Source organism: Dreissena polymorpha, chromosome 12, assembly GCF_020536995.1.
Source record: "Dreissena polymorpha isolate Duluth1 chromosome 12, UMN_Dpol_1.0, whole genome shotgun sequence".
Taxonomy (NCBI): domain Eukaryota; kingdom Metazoa; phylum Mollusca; class Bivalvia; order Myida; family Dreissenidae; genus Dreissena; species Dreissena polymorpha.
In genome coordinates, this window is record NC_068366.1 from 45,789,008 (window position 1) to 45,802,626 (window position 13,619).

The 13,619-nt window shown below is 35.2% G+C and overlaps 1 long non-coding RNA gene across 1 annotated transcript; it reads left to right on the forward strand.

The window, feature by feature from the left end:
* Positions 1–9,518: 9,518 nt before the first annotated feature.
* LOC127853011 (uncharacterized) lies at positions 9,519–10,849 on the forward strand. Its single transcript, XR_008036400.1, has 2 exons — positions 9,519–10,444; positions 10,607–10,849. It is a non-coding gene; the product is annotated as an uncharacterized LOC127853011 (long non-coding RNA).
* Positions 10,850–13,619: the final 2,770 nt, after the last annotated feature.

The window sequence follows — 13,619 nt, forward strand, 5'->3', positions numbered from 1 at the left end:
CTTCATTTCCAACCCTTAGATACTGATGAGCAGCAAACAGCATAAAACCTGAACAGCCTGCGTTTTATTCACAGGCTGTTCTGAAGTTATGCTGTTTGCACATAGCCACTTCCACTTTGCTTTTGTGTGGGAAAGGGTTAAACAAGTGTTATATTTTTATGCTTCCCGAAATAAAATTTTGGCGGAGCATATAGTGGCCAGTTTGTCCTTCCTTCCTTCCTTACTTCTTTCCGTCACACTTTTGTTACGGTTTCTCATAGCGCCTTCAACACTTTACCGATCTCTTTCATATTTGGCATGTAGGTACCTTGCATGGACCTCTACCTTTTGATGAGGTTTGAGGTCACTGGGTTCAAGGTCAAGGTCACCGAGGCTAATAATAGATTTTCTGTCACGCTTTTGTTACAGTTTCTCATAGGGCCTTCACTACTTTACGGATCTCTTTCATATTTGGCATGTCTAAGGTACCTTGCATGGACCTCTACCTTTTGATGAGGTTTGAGGTCACTGGGTTCAAGGTCAAGGTCACAGAGGCCTAATAATAGATTTTCTGTCACGCTTTTGTTACAGTTTCTTATAGGGCCTTCACTACTTTACTGATCTCTTTCATATTTGGCATGTAGGTACCTTGCATGGACCTCTACCTTTTGATGAGGTTTGAGGTCACTGGGTTCAAGGTCAAGGTCACCGAGGCTAATAATAGATTTTCCGTCACGCTTTTGTTATAGTTTCTCATAGGGCCATCCGCCTTCACTACTTTACCGATCTCTTTCATATTTGGCATGTAGGTACCTTGCATGGACCTCTACCTTTTGATGAGTTTTTAGGTCACTGGGTTAAAGGTCAAGGTCACCGAGGCTAATTATATATTTTTCCGTCACACTTTTGTTACAGTTTTTCATAGCGCCTTCAATATTTTACTGATCTCTTACATATTTGGCATGTAGGTACCTTACATATATAGACCTCTACCTTTTGATGACGCTTGATGTCATTTGGGGTCAAGGTCACCGAGGCTAATAATAGATTTTTTTTAGGTGGTTATTAACACATATATTGACAAAGCGCATCATCGGGGAGCATCCATCGTTTTCAACGATACTTTTTGTTAGGAGTTTACTAAGGAGTTATAATGCTAGGGTCAAAAATGATTGAAAAAGTACCAAACAAATATTTGTGCAAATGGGGTGTCACTGGGCCAATTGTTGTACTGCTCATTTGACACTTTACAGTAAAACTTGTTGTTCAATGTCATAAGTTGGCAGTCATTTAGTCCAGCCCAAAAAAGGGGCCTTTTACACAATTCAATATTCAGACTCATAATTTGAGATTTAATGTGACAGACTTTCAATTGATTTAAGGGCTTCTAAATGCTCACACCTCACATCAAAGATGATAAACAGTCTCTGGAAAAACCACAATGGGATTTCAATCAGGCAACATTCATTTTAATTTGTTCCCAGCATTTCATAAGCACTTTTTATATTGATCATTAAATTGTTCATCATAATCCATAAATAAACATTCAAAATGTATTTACAATTTCTTTTGAACATTCTCTCCAAATGCTTTGTGACACTATTTCCAATATTCTATCAGAAATTGTGTTTTTGTTTTGTCTCTTTTTAATTCACCCAAGGGTGTGATGAAGATACAAAAAAGTATGTCAAGGGAAGCTCTGATTTTCTCATTAATTATTTCAAGATAAAAGAGTTGTACATTTCATGCAAATTAAATATGCTTCAAAACATTAAGGGTATTGCACATGCTTGATAATAGTTTCTTTGTGTCTCACATCACTGAAGCACAAGCTGCTATCTACTGTTGTGCAAATGTCAAATTTTAAATCTAACTTTCATTTTTACCTGAAGTATTTAGTACAAAAACCATTTCATAATTATTTGATGAGTTGATAAAACTTTTTACCTGAGAAATGGGGTTATATTTTCAATAAGTTGCCAGTAGCAGACATGGGGTAATCATAATTGTTAATCTGTTATCATCATGATTATTAATTGATTACTTTTTTCATTAATCATGGTTTGATCATTAATTATAGCTTTTGTATTACTTAAATAATAATTTTATAGATTACCTCTACAAGAGGTCATTACTCATTATTATTTTATGATTATGATTACTTTTGACCAAAAGCAGATTCAATTTCAATTCATGAAGACAAATGACACATTAACAACATCAGATACTTGCCAACTTATCATGTAGTTAATAACTCAAGTGGTGTAGATCTCTGATAGCTCTCGGCCCGAGGGGTATTTCAAGGGATTAAGTCTGAACAATAGTTCTTATTTGGAACTTGCCTACAACTGGTTTTTCCGCTAATTAACATGAGGTACAAATAAAATTGACCTAGATCCACGGGAATGCGTATTGTTATTCCCCCTACAGGTGAAAATGGAGGGGACTTATGGTTTTTGCTCTGTCTGTCAGTCAGTCAGTCAGTCACACTTTTCTGGATCCTGTGATAACTTTAAAAGTTCTTCATATTTTTTCATGAAACTTGAAAATATGGATAGATGGCAATATGGAGATTATGCATGTCATTTCATTTTGTTCCTATGTCAAGAATTCTGGTTGCTATGGCATTAAATTGATTAGAAATATTGCTGAAAATAGTGGATCCTGCGATAATTTTAAAAGTTCTACATATTTTTTCATGAAACTTGAAACATGGATAGAAGGCAACATGGAGATTATGCATGTCAATTCATTGTGTTCCAATGTCAATAATTTTGATTGGTATGGCAACAAATAGACTAGAAATATTGCTGAAAATGGTGGAGTTTCATCGGTATTGGACTTATATTGCTTGGAAATAGTCTTGTTCAAACTACGTACGTACAAAGTAAGTACGGTACCAGAATATTCATGTGACACTAGGGTCGTAATGGTAAAAAGTTTATTGTACCTAACGATTAGTGGAGTTCCGAATACAGTCTATTACATTGATGATCTGCATTTATGCAAAAAATAAGTGTTGGAGCTTAACTAGGTGTGGGAACAGTTAAGTAATCAGTCAAATAATTGATTTCATGAGAATTTTAGTGAACCATGTTAACCCATGTATACAAGTTACATTTTGAAAAAGCAATTCATGCAACTTCTGCACCAGTGGAGAGACTCTGGCATTTTCTTTCCTTTCTGATAGAAGTTGAATGAGTGACCGCACTTTTCAAATGCCCATGAACATCAAATGCAATAATCGTGCAGTACCATGCATCTTTCTTTTTTGTGCAAGTTAATAGGATAAGAATTAAGGGTGTCACGGTACTCTGTGGGACGGTATATCGTAATAGTCTCCTCTCACAGTGTCCGACAAATTTCTTATTTTTCAGGTAGCCCACTGGGCTACCAATAAAAATATTTGGTAGCCCATAAAAAAAATTTCCTACAAAATGATAAGAGGCAGGTTTTCATCTTTATTTTATTTCTTCATTTACATATACATAATATGTATACATACATATACATAAAAAAGCAAGTAGTCTGATGTACACAGTCAATATCGTAAATTAATGTTACAGTACAGGCACCGTGTACGTAAATGTAAATGTACCAAAGAAAATCATATACTACATGTAGATATTACATGTATGTTCGCATGTATGTGTACTTAAATTCGGACAGCACGTTAAGTCGTAAACGTAAATAAAGCGTTTAGATGATCAATACGATTGACTTGTGTGGTGTTAATCAATGCAATTGCCCTTTTTAACAACAAATACCGAGTTTCAAGAAATAAAGAGTATTAAATCATTTATTTACTCGTGTCCGACTTTAAGTACTGTCCGAATTTACGTATTGCATCCGTATGTTACGACACTTGTGTGCAGTCAGTATACAATACAATAATTGTTTCAATAATGAAGGAACTGATACAGCGTAACGGTAACGATACAGCGTGTTTACATTATATTTTATTCAGAGGAAATGTAAATGCAAAATTATTCGCGAGATACCCCGGTACTTTAGTTGAATTTCACAACGAAACTTTTAATGGAAATTAAATGATCTCAATGTTGTACCCGCTACGAAATTTTTATTTACAAATAAATACACCCACGCCAATTTTCGCGCGCTTTTTATCTGGACAAAAGAATTCATTTCTTAAATGTAGAATTTTGTAACCTAAAATAGCTGTACACAACGCGTGCAAACCGTGGCAGGTGATTTACGCATGTTGCAATACAACGGTCCTGATTGGGAGCTTATTTCATCATATCTTTAAATAGAACCATATGCCGAAATTCATTTGACGCTTTAGAAAATTTCAAACGTTTGTGTTTATGACTCTTATCGTCTATATTACCCACCCATAGTTTGGTTTTAAAAATATAAATCGGGCATATATGGGATTATTGATTAACAGTCGATTAATCCAATTATTAATTTACAATGCAAACTAATTAGCAGGTGTTAACCGCGTTCACATCTTTTTTATTAATATTCATTTTCGGTTTCGTTACCGTTTTGAAGAATCCGCTATTGTTTTGATTTATTTAATGTTCGGCGTCCTTGGATATTTAACGACATCAAAAACGTTGTCGCTATTACTCATTGTTGCGGTTAACAAAGAATTCCAAACTGCGAAATGATGTTGCATCATGTGCGCCAACTATCCAACCGGCTCTCATTATATTATTAGCAGACGACAAATGTTGATTCTGATTGGATGATTAAAATACACTGTTACTGTTTAAGACATTACCGCAAGTGATCGGTGACTGATTAGATAATTGATTGCACTTTGTTATCGTATTTTAAGGAATACACAGTCTACAAACACATGGTCAGCGTGTTTATCTACGTATGTCTGTCAATAAACCGGGCTACCGCTCTTATAGAGTTATAGTAGCCCGGCGGGCGTCAGTTTGAAAATTTCAGTAGCCCGATGAAAAATTTCGGTAGCCCCCGGGCTCCGGGCAATGGATTTGTCGGACACTGTCTCAGTACGGTGCATGATACGCCTTCGAGTGCGTATGGTACGGTACAGCATTTTTCATATGTGCCAACGCGCCAAGTAAACTTTTAATGTTTGGATGTTGTAACAATACGCGGAAAGAAAGATTCCATTGGCGCAATCAATAAAATATGTGGCACAGTAATTGGATCAATGTTAACGGAAATTCTCCCAATATCATCTCATATCACATTTTTAAATGACAAATTTTGTAATCATGAATTTAAAATAAAATTACATTTTTTACAAATTAAAGAAATGAATGTATGTAGAGGTCTTTAAATAAAATTGAAAAAATAGTTTAAAATGGTTTTTATGTTGTTTCCACCTGACAATACGTATCCCGGTATGTATTGTATCGTACACACTGTACCGCGATACGTATAGCAATGAAGGGGAGCGTATCGTGACACCCTTAATAAGAATAGGATTTTTTTTTATAGATGAACAGTGGTTGATAAAGGGTCTAGAAGCCCAAATATTATTAAATGCATGAATTAATACATTTGTAATCAATTTGATCACTTTGGTTGAGATTACCAATTAATAATATATCAATGAAAAAAAACATTAATCATGTTAAAAAATAAGTTAAAATCATTAATTTCATTGATTTTTTTTTCGAGTAATTGACCACATGTCTGCCCAGTTGCAACTGAGAGTAACATTCTTTTGTAACATAGACATTTTGCTTCACTTCATTATAAGAGCTATCACACTGCAGTTTATAAATTAACTGATAAGATAAGCTATTGGGGGACATCACCGACCCCAGTAGACAGATTATCTCCAGAGCCAATTAAATATGCAGGTTTTGTTTTTTGCTATAATTAGCACAATATGTTTCAATTGTATTTTCTCGTGGAAGCTGTCTAAGCCAGCTTTTCACCTTACCTGACCTTTGTAAGACAGACTGTCCAATAAAATTTCCTGCGGCTAGACACAAATAAAGACACTTCATTGGCTGATTTGAGCGATATATATATATATGGTATGTCAATAAAAGATTCTTATGGTGTTTTCAACAATATCATGAAAATATTATTTTTGATTATTTCACCATATTGACGTTGCCAAATGTGTGGGGAATGCTTGCAAAAAAATAATAATGTTATAATATATTATACATTTTGGGAAGTAATTTAAGTATTTCTTTGCATCAATAGAAAATAACATAAAATAATGACCACTTAAACATTAAAATTATTATTGTAATCCGAACAATATGTAGCCCCCCTCCCTAGCAATTGCTGTGAGGGGTAACAAACACCTGGACATTAAACGCGGAGGGGGTGAGGTGTTCCGCTGAGACTTGCGAAATGTGACTTATTTTTATACTGGAACTCTGATAAAGTAGACCCATTTTGATACAAGATTTTTTGTAAGCATACCCATTTGTATACGATACCATTGAGAATGTGGACCCATTTCAATACAAGAAGTTTTATAAACTGGACCCATTTAAATACTAGAATTTGATAAAGTGGACACATTTCATACTTGAATTTTAATTTCTGTCATATCAATACAGTATACTTATTGAATTTGCTATTATATCTTTCCCGCTACTGAAATTTACTTTTTGATACCCATTTATGTGGTGTGCGGTAAAAATGCCAGAGGTAAAAATGCCATAGGTAAAAATGCTATGAGTTATGGAGTGCAGAAGAAGCACAAGCCATCTCAACATGATGAATCATCCCCAACAGCGCTTGAGGATGATTTCCTGCTCAATGAGGATGAATCCATAACTGAGAACTGAGGATGATACTTCTCTCAACACTGCATTGTATGAAGACAAAGCAACTCAGTGTGGTTAGTCATCGTCAACAACAGAACCAGACTCAGCTGACGTTGGAGACTGTCAAGTTGAGATCACTGTGCCTATCAGGGTTGAGTGTTACATACTGAACGAAGTGATCCAAAGCAATTTATTGTCAATACGCACGCTAAAGACCTGGACATTCGCTTTTTACATTCAGATCAAAGCATGGCAAAACATATTTAAGGATGAAAGTATGTGTTAATGAAGCAGGACACACTACTGAATATGTTCATGGTTAGGAAGTTGCCCAGAACCATTTTTTGTGGGAACAAATTTCTAGTGATTATCTTTTTGCCTTTTAGCTCACCTGAGCACAATGTGCTAATGGTGAGCTTTTTTGATTGCCTTTTGGCTGTCGTGGAGTGCGTGTTGTGTTGCGTCAACATTTGCCTTGTAAACAATCTTGAGGCCACATTAATTGTCCAAACTTCATGAAATTTGGTCAGAACATTTTTCCAAATGTAATCTTGGACAAGTTAAAAAATTGTTCCGGTTTATTGTCCGTCATCATGAAACTTGGTCAGAAGATTTGTCAAAATGATATCTTGGGCAAGTTCAAAAATGGTTCCGGTTGGTTCAAAAACATGGGTACCAGGGGGTGAGGCATTTTTCCTTATATGTCTATATATAGCTATAGACGAGTTAACGCGTGACGTCACACGCACCTGCAAAGTTTAGACTCCGCCCACTGGTTGGCAAAAAGAGGTGGAATTCTTATAAGCGCATATAGAGAAGGTTGACATTATCATCGTTTTTATTGATACTCATGAACTGTATCAAATATAATTTTACTATTTATGTCTGAATAAAACATAAGCATGCGTGGAAATTCATTTTTGGAACGATTATATTGTTGTTATTATTTGTGTTTACTAAAAACGAGCTATGGAGTGGAACGTACACTATCTACGAGCTCGTTATGTGGTTACCACAAAAATCTCTACTAAACGCATCTTCACGTCCATTTTAGATACAAAATTTCAAAAATGGAAATTCTTTTAGAATAAATTAAATTTAATGAAAAAACACAAATAAGGATGAAAACAAACATCAAATAGATCGCTTTTTGTGCGAAACATATAGTAACTGATTTTAATCTTAATATATCTGTACAGACTTACCTTGTTACACAACAAATAAATTAATAAATCTCATTGATTTATTTAATTGTGCACACCAATTTTGACACTATTATCTCGTTATGATCGGAGACTGCCCAGACAATTACACAGAAAACATGCCGGTGTCATAAACATAGTGACCAATACTTTAATTGGGTCCCTGCATAGACCACATGTGGCAGACTTTATGATACATCCATGCCATTTCTTGGCATATTGAGCAGTCATATTGAGCAAGCCAAATATTAAAGCCAAAATACGTAACATTTGCTTTAATAAATAATTTAACATATTAAAAAAAGAAGATATTTGTCTGAAACGGATTAACAAGAACATGCGTATTTATATGTAAGCCAGTTTAATCATAATAATACAGTGCTTTATAACTTTAAATTTAAAATATTGTTCAATATTACTGCTACACAATTGATGTATTTACCGCGGTTACCGGCAAATGTAAACTCGTCAATTTAGTGTAAAGATTGTACGTTCTTGCATTGAACGTAACACCATCATGAAACCAAGCAATCACAATGGATAAACAATATTTGTGTAAAATAAATTAAATTAATATATATATTTATCATAAAATGCTAGATTGTTAAATGTATCATTCCTTATTACTTGTTAAGAGATTTCAATATACATGCAAAGACAGTTCAATTTGCACAAGATGCAGGTTTTATTTTCATTTGTATATTAAAATTTATTAATATTGTAATTCAATGGAAACGAAACGAAAATTCATTCTATGGAAAAGAAAATTACCACAACATTTAACGATTGTAATGTATTCCGTTTTTAATGGCTTTGTTTTATAATTGATCAAATGCGCCTCTTATAATACACTTTCGATCGCTGATGAGCATAACAATATCCACACTGTTTATAGTTATAATCAAATTAATATATGTTTTATAAGTTTTTAAATATCATTTTTTAAAGTCTTACTATAAAAAAGAATACGGCTAATTTATTGTTTTGTTGTGTGGTATTGTCAGTATTTAGTCTTCCGACCACGTTTACTCTGATGCTAATAACTAATTTGTATTTTTATAAAGAGGAAATTATACATATGATGATACATTTATTTATTGGTACTAAATATGATATATTTGCACTATTGTATAAGAGTTGTAATGTTTATTTCGGATTTTTTATCGCTTAATTGACTAAACAAAAGTCCTTTATACATGTTTTACGTTACTGTAACCAGTGTTTTGCCAACCAGTCAGTGCCCATGCGCGAAAAATCCCGAATGTAAACAATAACAATTAACTCGTCTATAGAAAAACCTGGTATCCGGACAATCGCTTCTACAGACAATCGCTCCTACGCTAAATTTGACAGGGCGGACGGTCGCTCCTACGATGTTTTGACAGGGCGGACAGTCGCTCCTACGATGTTTTGACAGGGCGGACAGTCGCTCCTACGATGTTTTGCCAGGGCGGACAGTCGCTCCTACATTATTTTGCCAACCCGGACAATCGCTCCTACATTATTTTGTCAACCCGGACAGTCGCTCCTACATTATTTTGACTCCACGGCAAAATGTAGTGTACGCGGATCAAAGGCTAACACCTATTATTAACCGACAATTAAAATTGCCAACTTGTGTCGAAAAATGCGAAATAAGCCAGATATTTAAATTTGAAATCGAAAATGTCTGTACATTTGAATTCGCCAGCATGTTGCATTTCATGAATTTTGTATTCAATGTATAATTGTTCTTGTCTATTTTGTGTTATTGTAACATATACATATAACATTTTATCAATATATTACAATTCAACACATACAAAAATCGTTCAGTATCACTTTAACACACTATTTTAATAATCATAGAAATGCCGATTAAGAAATTGTTCAGTATCATTTCAATCAATGGGTCAAATGTGAAAACAATGACCTAGCCAATTGTTTACTAACCTTAATTCACTTTAAAGGGATCTTTTGACGGTTTGGTAAATTGACAAAATTGAGAAAAGTTGTTTCAGATTCGCAAATTTTCGGTTTAGTTATGATATTTGTGAGGAAACAGTATTACTGAACATTTGCCATGGTCTAATATAGCCATTATATGCATCTTTTGACGATTTAAAAACCTAAAAATTATAAAGCGTTGCAACGAGAAGCGATTGAATAATTTGGAAAGTTCTAGTGATGTCGTTTAAATTTGTGAAACTACGATGATATAAGGTATCAAATACGCATCTTATGTATCCTTGGCAGGATAGCTCAGTTGGCTAATGCGTTTTTTACTTCGAGTCCTGCTGCGGGCTACTTTTGTTTTCCTTTTTAACCAGGTTTTCCGAAGGAAAAAACTGGTTATTAGATTGGCGAATGCGGGCGGGCTGGCTGGCTGGCTGGCTGGCAGGCGGGCTGGCGGGCTGGCGGAATAAGCTTGTCCGGGCCATAACTATGTCGTTCATTGTCAGATTTTAAAATCATTTGGCACATTTGTTCACCATCATTGGACGGTGTGTCGCGCGAAATAATTACGTCGATATCTCCAAGGTCAAGGTCACACTTTGAGTTCAAAGGTCAAAAATGGCCATAAATGAGCTTGTCCGAGCCATAACTATGTCGTTCATCGTCAGATTTTAAAATCATTTGGCACATTTGTTCACCATCATTGGACGGTGTGTCGCGCGAAATAATTACGGCGATATCTCCAAGGTCAAGGTCACACTTTGAGTTCAAAGGTCAAAAATGGCCATAAATGAGCTTGTCCTGGCCATAACTGTCATTCATTGTGAGATTTTAAAATCATTTGGCACATTTGTTCACCATCATGGGACGGTGTGTCCCACGAAAGAATCACGTCAATATCTCCAATGTCAAGGTCGCCACGACTAAAAATAGATTTAAAAAAAAAAAAAATACAAAGGGGGTTAATTTTTTTTGGTCATTTCAAAAGTTCAGTTTGAGTTTTCTCCCTTTATCAGATTTTTTTTTCACAATGAAAACCTGGTTTTGTGACAATTTTGTCCCTTGTTTAAATTTTATTTTTGATTTTTTACCTGGAGCTTTTAATATTAATGTTTACATTTATCAATATAAAGCATTTAATGACAAACTTCAAAACATGCCAAAATCTGTGAAAAGGCCCCTTTAATGTGACGCCATTCTGTAATCTTTATGCACGGTTCGCACATCATAGGTGTCAAAGTGGTCATTATCGATTGATACTACCATTGTTGTTATAGCAATTATTGATTTAATGCGGTTTTTATGTTTATTCCATTCGCAAAATGGCACTTATTCCAATAAATGTAATATTGGAACGAATGTCCCTGATAGGAATAATGTAGGAACCATTGTCCAAAGTGCCCTTATAACTACCTTATATTTACAGAATCGACAAACTGTAACATAGTTTGTCAGTAAGTAAAATAATTAATTAAAATCAAATTGATCGGCTCATGTTAAATTGGCTTTCTGTTAACAGGTTGGCAATTTTAATTGTTGGTTAATTATAGTTGTAAGCCTTTGATCAGCGAATAATATGTTTTGCCGTGGAGTCAAAAATAATGTAGGAGCGATTGTCTGGGTTGACAAAATAATGTAGGAGTGATTGTCCGGGTTGGCAAAATAATGTAGGAGCGACTGTCCGCCCTGTCAAAACATCGTAGGAGCGACTTTCCGCCCTGTCAAAACATCGTAGGAGCGACTGTCCGCCCTGTCAAAACATCGTAGGAGCGACTGTCTGCCTTGTCAAATTTAGTGTAGGAGCGATTGTCCGTAGGAGCGATTGTCCGTGACTCGAAAAACCTTTTTAACACTATATAGAGTGTCCAAATGATATCATGAAAAACATGGCCACCAAGGGGCGGGGCCTTTTTCCTTACATGACTATGGTTAAAACATGTTAACACTCTCAGTCACATTTATAGTCCAATCTCCATGATGAAAAATTCTTATGTGATTATGAATTTTCTTCAGCAACATTAATACCCTGCCCCATACGATAATGGCTCTTATGCTTACATGTTTGTTGCCTGCATCACTGCAGAATATTAGCTGTTTTATCCCGATATGTTATTAATTTTGTAATATCAACAACTTGCTTAATACGTGTAATAAATTGCTTATTTTTTATGCCAGGTGTATTGATATGTGTTTATGAATGATGAAGTTTTGATGAAATATCATTAGCCGGATTTTTTTCGAAAAAATCTCGGCTTATAGATTGATGTTGTCGGGCGGGCGGGCGGGCGGGGGGGCGGGGGGGCGGGCGGGCGGCGTGCTCGAAAATGTTAAAGTTCTTATTTCATGGTATAACTTTGGTATGCTTGGACCTAGAGTCTTCAAACTTGACATGAAGGTTGGCCAGGATTAACAGATGACCACTGGTCATTTCAAGGTCATTCATTTGAAGGTCAAGGTCACTGTGACCTTCAATATAAAAAATGTTAAAGTTGTTATAACTTTGGTATGCTTGGACCTAGAGTCTTGAAACTTGACATGAAGGTTGGCCATAACTAGTTAGTAACCACTGGTCATTTCAAGGTCATTCATTTGAAGGTCAAGGTCACTGTGACCTTGAATGTAAAAATGTTAAAGTTCTTATTTCATGGTATAACTTTGGTATGCTTGGACCTAGAGTCTTCAAACTTGACATGAAGGTTGGCCAGGATTAACAGATGACCACTGGTCATTTCAAGGTCATTCATTTGAAGGTGAAGGTCACTGTGACCTTCAATATAAAAATGTTAAAGTTGTTATAACTTTGGTATGCTTGGACCTAGAGTCTTGAAACTTGACATGAAGGTTGGCCAGAACTAGTAAGTAACCACTGGACATTTCAAGGTCATTCATTTGAAGGTCAAGGTCACTGTGACCTTGAATGTAAAAATGTTAAAGTTGTTATAACTTTGGTATGCTTGGACCTAGAGTCTTGAAACTTGACATGAAGGTTGGCCAGAACTAGTAAGTAACCACTGGACATTTCAAGGTCATTCATTTGAAGGTCAAGGTCACTGTGACCTTGAATGTAAAAATGTTAAAGTTCTTATTTCATGTTATAACTTTGGTATGCTTGTACCTAGAGTCTTCAAACTTGAAATAAAGATTGGCCAGTACTAGAAGATGACCACTGGTCATTTCAATGTCATTCATTTGAAGGTCAAGTTCACTGTGACCTTAAATGTTAAAATGTTAAAATTGTTATAACTTTGGTATGCTTGGACATAGAGTCTTCAAACTTGACATGAAGGTTTGCAAGCACACTTAGATGACCACTGGTCATTTCAAGGTCATTCATTCTAAGGTCAAGGTCACTGTGACCTTGAATGTAAAAATGTTAAAGTTCTTATAACTTTGGTAGGTAAAAATGTTAAAGTTCTTATTCCATGTTATAACTTTGGTATGCTTGTACCTAGAGTCTTCAAACTTGACATAAAGGTTGGCCAGTACTAGAAGATCACCACTGCTCATTTCAATGTCATTCATTTGAAGGTCAAGGTCACTGTGACCTTCAATGTTAAAATGTTAAAATTTTTATATGCATTCAAAACATAACACAAGGTTTGCTCATGCCTTGAAAAGTACTTACATTTCATTTTGACCTTTGAACAATATTTCAGTAATTTAAGTATTGCATTGACAAAAACACGAAAGGTACTTTCCTGTCATTTAAATCAAAAATCCGGCTTCAATGCGGTCATCTCCGACCGCGGAACTCTTGTTA